We start from the raw sequence: 8,939 nt of genomic DNA, 5'->3' as shown, positions 1-8,939 counted from the left end.
ACGTGAACTAGAAGAAGGTGGGTGGGTGGGGCTGGAGCCCCTGGCGTGAGTGGAGAGAGGTATGAGATAATTCTAGGGGTGTCAGGGCCATATCATGCAGGATTTAGGAGGTCATGCTAAGGATTATGTACTGTACTTGGACTTAATAGAAATGGGAGGACATTAAAGGATTTTGTGTGTGTGTGTGTGTGTGTGTGTGTGTGTGTGTGTAGGGGCTGCTCTTGCAACTATGTTGAAGGTAAAGAATTAAATGCATGAGGTATCTTGTGAAATGCTATATGGAATAAGATGATTTGTGGCCAATCACTGAAAAGATGCTACTCTTAAGAACATTCCTTCCACATGACTTTTCAGGAACACAGGTCTGGCTGGGGAGAAGGCATTTCTGTTTTTTTTTTTTTTTAAGGGTATACTTTTAAAAATTAATTAATTTTTGGCTGCGTTGGGTCTTCGTTGCCACGTGCGGACTTTCTCTAGTTGTGGCAAGCAGGGGCTACTCTTCGTTGCGGTGCACGGGCTTCTCATTGCGGTGGCTTCTCTTGTTGCAGAGCACGGGCTCTAGGCACGCCGGCTTCAGTAGTTGTGGCTCACGGGCTCTAGAGCACAGACTCAGTAGTTGTGGCGCACAGGCTTTGTTGCTCCGTGGCATGTGGGATATTCCTAGACCAGGGCTCGAGCCCGTGTCTCCTGCATTGGCAGGAGGATTCTTAACCACTGTGCCACCAGGGAAGTCCAAGACATTTCTAGTTTTGTCATTTCTAACCTGCTTTTCAATGACGGATATATGGTTTCAGTAATACATAGGCCTAAGGGTTCTGTTTTCTAGTTTAGTCCAATACACTTCCTTCCTTCTCTGAAACACTCACTACCTTGACCATGTTGGTTGGTGGTATCTAGTTCCCCATTCCGACTGTACAAGTGTTACTGGAGAAGATTTCTGAATAGTTATTCTTTCTCAAAGTTACCCTGCAAACTCTGTTACAAGCAGAATCCACACACCTCTATTCTCCATCCCCAGGTCTCCTTTTCCATTCGATGGTCAACAGAGCCCCCTACTGGGAGAAACAGCTCAACGACACAAATGCCAACACAAAGGGCAAGTGTCTCTAACGTTTGTTGCATTTGTGTGTGTGGTTTACTATTCAGTGTTAAATGTAATTACTGTGACCAGCTAAGAAAACTACTCATTACACTTGTAATCACTCTAAAATATAATTACAAATGATTCGCTTCTCATTCCGTGCATTTTCCAATGACTCTGGATTGAAGAGTCATTGTAACAATTAATACAAATCACAGATTTATAGTCTGGAAGAATCTGGAATTGATGTTGAGAAATAATTTGGTCCAGTCTCCTGCTTCAAGAACATCTAACCTCTTCAGGATACTGAGTTCTCTCTTCTATTCCAAAAATTTCCGGAGAAGGACACACCACAATAGCATCAAAAACCAATTTCTGTGTTTCTAGCAATCCACTGGGTTCATATATTTGATAAAAAGATCTCTTTTAAAATAAACTTATTTTAGAATAGTTTTAGACTTACAGAAAAGTTATACAGATAGTTCCTGTTTTCCCTCACCTAGTTTTCTCCGTTAAGATCTGACATCACCCTGGTACATTTGTCACAATTAAGAGTCAACACCAGTATATTACTATGGACTAAACTCCAGCCTGTTTTCGGATTTCACTAATTTTTCCCTAATGCCCTTTTTTGTCCCAGGATCCCATCCCGGATACTACATTACATTTCATTGTCTTGTCTTCTTAGGCATCTCTGATCTCTGAGAGCTTTTGTGATTTACTTTTTGATGATCTTGACAGTTTTGATAGTATCGGTCATTGATTCGGAAGAAAGGTTTTGGGAGGAAGATCACAATGGTAAAGTAACACTTTTATTACATCATACACAGGGACTCACTAGCAACATGACATCACTGTTGAGGGTAGTTTTGATCTCCTGGCTGAGGTAGTGTCAGATTTCTCCACTGAAAAACAAAGACACTTTGCTGTTGTCATTTTAAATTTAAAACTCTTCCCTCTTATTTTACAGAGCTTTCCCTTCAGAAGAGAACAGCTTTTAGGAGCCAGAAAGACTTGGGTATATGAGCAGTCTGCCACTTACTACCTGTGTGATCTTGGACACGTTACTTCCTAAGCTTCACTATTAGAATTTGTAAAATGGGCATAACGACAGCACTTTCCTCACTTGCTGGGTGATGGTGAGGACCAAATGACATGATGCAATAAAATCACTCATTGAAGACCTGGCGCACAAACATGCAACTCACTCTGAAACTCAAGTCCTCGCCGTGATTACTGATGTTAATATGATAGCAGCGATCATATTAACATCATGTATTTCTTTAAAGTCACTGTGGAGTTTGTTTTTCATTGTCAGCAGCAGCAAATTCTCAGCAGGCAATGCTTTGCATTAGCAATGCCGGCCTGGACTTGGGGCCTTTGGGCTCATAGGCTGTGCTCTGTGGGAACAGCGCCCCCTGGTGGTGAGACGCGTGGTATTCCTCCTTTGGGCCTTTCCCTATGGTGACGCCCTTACAGACCAGTCACCAGCTGACTGTTCCCTGAGCGCCCCCTGGGCCCTGAGGATACATTGCTGAGCCAACAACAGATACAGAGTGGCTGTGGCCTTGCTAGTCAGGTGAAGATTTGTTCTGATACAGAGAAAGAGGAGATGCAGGCAAGGGTTAGACCATACTGGGCCCTGCGGGTAAAGTATGTGGATAGCCTTGATTACTCCTCCCCTCTGCAAGCCACGTAGTCCCAAGTGATAAAACATTTTCTGGATGAAATTCAGTCTCCTCCAAATCCATCATCCTAAGATCAAAGCAGCCCAACTGAGTAATGAGTTCACCTGTCCTCCTCTTCCCACTTTATTTTTGGATGCTCTGCTGTTGGGCCCTGAAACAACTAGGATGGTGGTTTTCAAACTTTAGGGCCCATTAGAATCACCCAGAGGGCCCTTTATACACACATTTTGTATGCTTTTCCTGATACTTCCTATCTTGTCAACCTTTCTGAGTCTGACTTTGGACTCTGCCTCACTGTGGCTTGAGTCCTCATGGGTTTTGAGATTTTTGATTATGAGTTCATATTCCTTTGGAACTTGGTTTGTAAGGATTTATTTGCAGCCTGGGTTTAAGAGTATTCCTCCAGGGAGGATATGAGTTTGATTCTACCAAACATTTAGGGCAACTATCAGTCTGGGCCCAATTTATTTTATTTTAATTTTATTATCATTATTATTTTAAAATTGAAGTATAGTTGATTTACAATATTGTGTTAGTTTCAGGTGTACACGTAGTGATTCCATATTTTTGCAGACTATATTCCACTATGGGTTATTACAAGATAATGGGTATAATTCCCTGTGCTATACAATACACACCCTTGTTGCTTATCTATTTTACATATAGTAGTTTGTATCTAGTATCTATTTTATGTATAACAGTTTATAGTAGTAGTTTGCTTGTTAATCCCATACTCCTAATTTGTCCCTCCTTGCCTTCCCTCCCCCCTTTGGTAACCAAGAGTTTGTTTTCTACATTTGTGAGTCTGTTTTTGTTTGGTATATACATTTATTTATATATATATATCCAGAAAAAATGAAAACACTAATTTGAAAAAATACATGTATTGCAATGTTCATAGCAGCACTATTTACAATAGCCAAGACATGGAAACAACCCAAGTGTCTATCAACAGATAAATGGATAAAGAAAATGTGAGATATATATATATATAATGGAATATTACTCAGCCATAAAAAAGAATGAAATATTGCCATTTGCAGCAATGTGGACAGACCTAGAGAATATTATGCTTAGTGAAAGAAGTCAGACAGAAGACAAATATCACTTATATTTGTAATCTAAAAAATAATATAAATGAATTATATACAAAACAGAAACAGTCTGGGCCCACTGTAAATCTGTGCCTTAGGTACTCAGATCACACGGGTGGCTGGATTCCGGTCCAGAGTGCATGAGAAGGGTTGTCCGTGGTTAGGGCATCTGGGATGAGAAGTGGGGTGGGGGGAAGGGTAGTTTAGCGTTTCCCTCTTTATCTAGAAGCAAGGCCACCACTGATAAACATCTGTCCCTACTCCTTCCAGCAGACGTGTGTTTTCTAGTTTACCCACTGAGGTTTTCCTAGTTTATTTGCAACTGTGGGTGCTGCTTTGGGGCTGGGGTCTCTGATTCTGACCCTGGACTTTGTCCCTGTCCCCTGCAGAAGCACAAACCCTTCCTGTGGCCTAATTTTGTGCAGCCCCTGAGCTAAGGACAGTTTTTACATTTTAAAAGGGTTGTTAAAAACAACGACAACAATGAAAGGAAGTGACAGAAATCATATATGGCTCACAAAGTGTAAAATATTTACCTGGCCCTTGACAGAAAAAATTTGTGGATCCCTAGACCTTCAGCGATCGGCATATACACCCAGGGAAAACTCCACGAATGGTGTTCATTTTCCCCTCTGGATAGGTAGTACTTTCTTATCGCTTCTGGCTTCCAAGAAATTTTCTTACTTTCCCACCAATTTAGCTACTCATCTTAAAGAAGATTTTAAAATATTTTGTCCAATGTTTTTAAATGTTCTATAGTTTGGGGGTTTTCTCTGGACATCTGGTTCCCCATAATATATGAAAAAGAAGCCCACCCCTATACCTTCCGTCAAGTAAGTCTCAGTGTCATAGCAGGCGCTAGGAGAAGGGCAGGCTGTTGACAGTGAGCCAGCTTTGGAAAGCACAACATCATAACTAATTTTATTTTGAAGGAGTGAGCACAGAGACTAACAACTCACATTGGGATCTTAAGGCAAGGAGCTTTCTCGCACGGCTAAAAGTAGGCAGTGTGCACTGGGACCCACCTTGTGGATGGTGTGTGTGTGTTCACACGTATCCCTGCTTGGAGACCGTGGTCGCATCCATCCTATTTCTGTTTCCAGACTAGAATTGTTCCTGTTCAGGGAGTGTTTCCTGACTATACAACAATCTTCCTATCAATCTAATAAAATCCAACTTTCAGCTTTTCTAGCTTTCCATTCCGGAGATTTTTGAGCTGTCTGGAGATGCTTCCATTTATGGAAGCAGTGCAGTGCAGCCCCAGGATCTCTGGCAAGGGGGTCGGGAAACCCAAGTTCCAGCCCTAACTCTGGCCCTGAATAATGTCCTCCCTTTTTTCCTCCTCCTCGTTTCAAATACAGAGAATAAAAGAGAGAGGAAAAAGAAAGTGATACGAGGCAAATGGACCACTTCTAACTTTATCTTTTGGGAGGCACTGTCTGTTATTAGATGGACAGGGGTTTTGCTGGTTTAACATCAGGTCTGGACCCAATCTTATTCCCAGGTCTAACTCTACTGCGTTCTTACATTCTGTAATTAACTTCCCTGCACTCATATTTATTTATAGATATTGAAGTTATTCCAAAGCTCTGAATTATTATTATTTTTCTTCGAGATTTGAGACCCTTGGCTCCCATTAGATCTACAATACCAACGACAGCTGTGTTGTGTATACAGCTCTCATAGCAACCAAGGACTATGCCCGCCAATGAAAACTGGCTCTGGTTTCTCCCCTGACTATTTAGTAAATGATCCTTAAGAACAAAGAAGGCAGCAACTTTAGAAGGAGGCACAGAGAGGGAGCCTAGTTTTGGGGGGGATGCGTCATGGCTATGATCAGACCCCTGGATGTTCCCATGGGGACAGGGCAGGAACGTCTTCCACAACAGAAAGGTCTGAGGGCTTTGGGGAGTTTGATTGTTACCTTCTAGGGTGCCAGCAAGTACAGGTTCCCCCCAGTTGGAGACTTCGGTGGCATCCTACCTGTGCCATGCCTCGATGAAGGGACGCTAAGCACGGGAAGCAGAGGGCTCCCTTGGTCTTTGATGGCACAGCCAAAAGCTCACTGTCCCTTGTTCTTACAGCCAAGAACAGAGTCACCGTGAGATCTGAGGGAGACCCTACCAATGAGTGGGATGAAATAACGTGCAAACTAATTTCTGTTGTTGGATCACAGAGGATGATGGAATCATTATTCTAAAACATCTCAGAAATAATGAAACCTCTCTCAGTCACTGAATTTCTCATCAGTTGGTACCCTCACTCTTCTGTGTATAATAATTATCACAGAGCAGGAATAACCCACCTCCTCCCCCATCAGCCCCTTTTCCCCAATCTGGTACAATGTACAATTCAACCAAGGCAAGGAGATGAGCGGGGTACTGACATTGGTTTAGAAGGGATTATGAGATTTACAAAAGAACATTTTTGTTCTCTTTGAATAGTGGTTTAGCTCCTATTACCCCAGACATAGGCATTAATAGACTAAGAATTGGGTGCTCAAGCTGGCCCAGCTGTCTTATTACATACAAAGTGCTGGGCAGTTTTACATTTTCCATTCTCAAAAGGACGGGTATGCTGCATGGCTTCTCAAAAGCCCACAAGTGGAGTGTCTAGGAGGGCAGGGCCTCCACTCCTGAATGAATGGTAAAGAAGCAATGTGGTCCGCCTGTTCCCTGCTGCACATGTGACTCTGAGGGCCCCTGGTGACCTGTCTCCCGGGCCATCTCTGCTCCGGGGGAAGCAGGCACCAGGCTGGCGGTGCAGGGTGTGCACGCAGACTTTTTCCTGTAAAAGTTGGAGCAGGGACAATGGTCTGAAGTGGGAAACAAGGTCCAGCAGCTTTATTCTAGCTTGAAAACTTCCATGTTCCATGCAAGCGGTCTCGTCTAGTGTAGTGTTGAAAAATATGAAAGAGGGAGGATTCTGTCATCACTCAGCTTCAGGAAAAGTGGTGACTTAGTGGACCTGCTTGGAAGTTTTTTAATAGCTGGTATGTATTGTACAAAGCCTTATTCTAGCTGAGTTGACCTTGGGACTCTGCAGCTGAAGTTTCTGACATATCCTGGAATGTGTCCCCCTGAACACATTTCCCAGTTTGGGAGTCCCTGGTCTGGAGGAAGGATTGTGGAGGAAGGAGTCAAGAGGGATAGTTTCTAGATCCTGGTAATAGCTTCCTACCCCAGATGGCAGCATCACTGGTGACAACAGTTGTCTGGGCAGATAGAAGTTGAGACCATGGAAGCATAAACAAAATTTAAAGGCCTCGTAATGTGGCACAATCATTATCGTTACCAATGATCCCCTTAGAATATCTTCTGACCTAGGAATTAAGCATGGACTGGCCTGGGGGCCAAGCCCATGTGACGCTTTGCAGCCATCCACATTCCTCACCTGGGCAGGAAGAAGCTCTGGGAGGCCAGGGCACTCAACACGGCTTGGCTTTTGCCAGCACATAGTGTGCCATCCACAGCCCCTGGAGGTGTGCCCGGCCAGGGGGAAGGCTTCGTTCATAGGCCAAAGTGCACTTGGCATGCCCCATCCTGCCTGCTCCTCCAGGGGATGCGCTAGCACCTTGGATGGGCGAGACCCAGAGGCTCTAAGCCGCACCAGGACCTGCCAGTTTGAAGTGGGTAATAATAGTGAATAGGGGCACCTCTCTTCTTTTTCATCTTCCTTTCCTACCTTCCCAGGTTGGCATTTCCCATCTTTTTAATTTTTGTAGCATTTTCTTGCTAATGTGAAGGAATTGCTATTTAAAATCCTTTAGAGGTGGACATGTAAATATAAAGAAGGACCTGGCTGCCCCAGCCCATCTGGTGGGCTCCACGGTGTAAACCCTCCTTAGGGTGACCTGCCCACGATGGCTCAGATCAAGGGCTCAGTTCCTACCCAAGAGCACTTCAAGTGAATTCAGCAGCCATTCTGCTGAGTTGCTCAAAATCTTTTAATTACTTCACTTAGGGGGACAGACCTAAGCAGAGGTCTTGGTACCTGTCATTTGACTTACCTGAGAGAAATAAAGAAGTTATTAAAAATCTCTCGCTCTTTTAACATAATCATGATTTGACAATAAATACCGATTTTTTTTTTTTTTTTTTTGGCTGTACCGTGCAGCATGCAGGATCTTAGTTCCCTGGCCAGGGATCGAACCTGTGCCCCCTGCAGTGGAAGTGCAGAGTCTTAACCCCTGGACCACCAGGGAAGTCCCTAAATATCAATGTTTTATAATCCACAGTGCCACCTCTAGAACTCCAGATGAGGCAATACAGTTAGGAAATATGGATGACACAAACACATACATCTGGTTCCAATTTATTAAAAAACAAAACCAAACGAAATTCTGCAATGAAATTTCCTGGAATTCACAATCCTTTTCAAATCTTCATAGTTGCATTTTTTTTGAACCAGTACATAAGAACACGATTGCACTTATTTACACGATAGTCTTCTATATAACAAAAATAGCCATGTTGTATGATTGAATGTTTCCAATTATTATCCTTAATATTTCATCACTAGCCCACATGAGACAAACGGCTTATGCTTTCCAAGCACAAAGAGAATACAATAAAGCAAGATAAAAGTCATGTCTCCTAATAGAAGACAAATCCCTTTAAAGACAGTTTTTTAAAACTTCCGTGTATTTCAAGAGATATATAAAGTGCTTTAGAAGGAGTAAGGTAGGTGCCTGAGGTGGGGAAGAGGGAAAGAGAAAGAGATTTATACAGAAAACAAAACAAAAACTAATAAGTACACTGCCTTAACTAATCATTTAAATATGCCTGTGACTTTGTATAGAAGATGATGTTTGGGTAAAACAGCTACATAATTCACTACTAAATTTTTTTAGCAATTAAGAGCTAACCAAAGTCCAAATAAAAAGTTACTCATGCAAATGCCATGAGGAATAACTTCGGTGATTTTGAGTCATGTGGCAAAAAAATCAAGGAAGCTCAGTCTCATCTGAATATGGAGAGGATGGGTCACGGATCATTATGTGTGGGTGTTGCAGACTGGCCAGAAAGACCTCGAGGGGATGCTAAGTAAAATTCTACCGGTGACATCATTCGTTTT

At 42.7% G+C, this 8,939-nt stretch overlaps 1 non-coding gene across 1 annotated transcript; it reads right to left on the bottom strand.

Moving 5' to 3' along the window:
* Positions 1-7,994: 7,994 nt before the first annotated feature.
* Positions 7,995-8,067, bottom strand: TRNAG-UCC (transfer RNA glycine (anticodon UCC)). The gene has a single exon. It is a non-coding gene; the product is annotated as a tRNA-Gly (tRNA).
* Positions 8,068-8,939: the final 872 nt, after the last annotated feature.

This window comes from Neophocaena asiaeorientalis, unplaced genomic scaffold (genome assembly GCF_003031525.2).
Source record: "Neophocaena asiaeorientalis asiaeorientalis breed wild unplaced genomic scaffold, Neophocaena_asiaeorientalis_V1.1 scaffold7, whole genome shotgun sequence".
NCBI lineage: Eukaryota > Metazoa > Chordata > Mammalia > Artiodactyla > Phocoenidae > Neophocaena > Neophocaena asiaeorientalis.
This window is presented reverse-complemented; position numbering and strand designations above follow the sequence as displayed.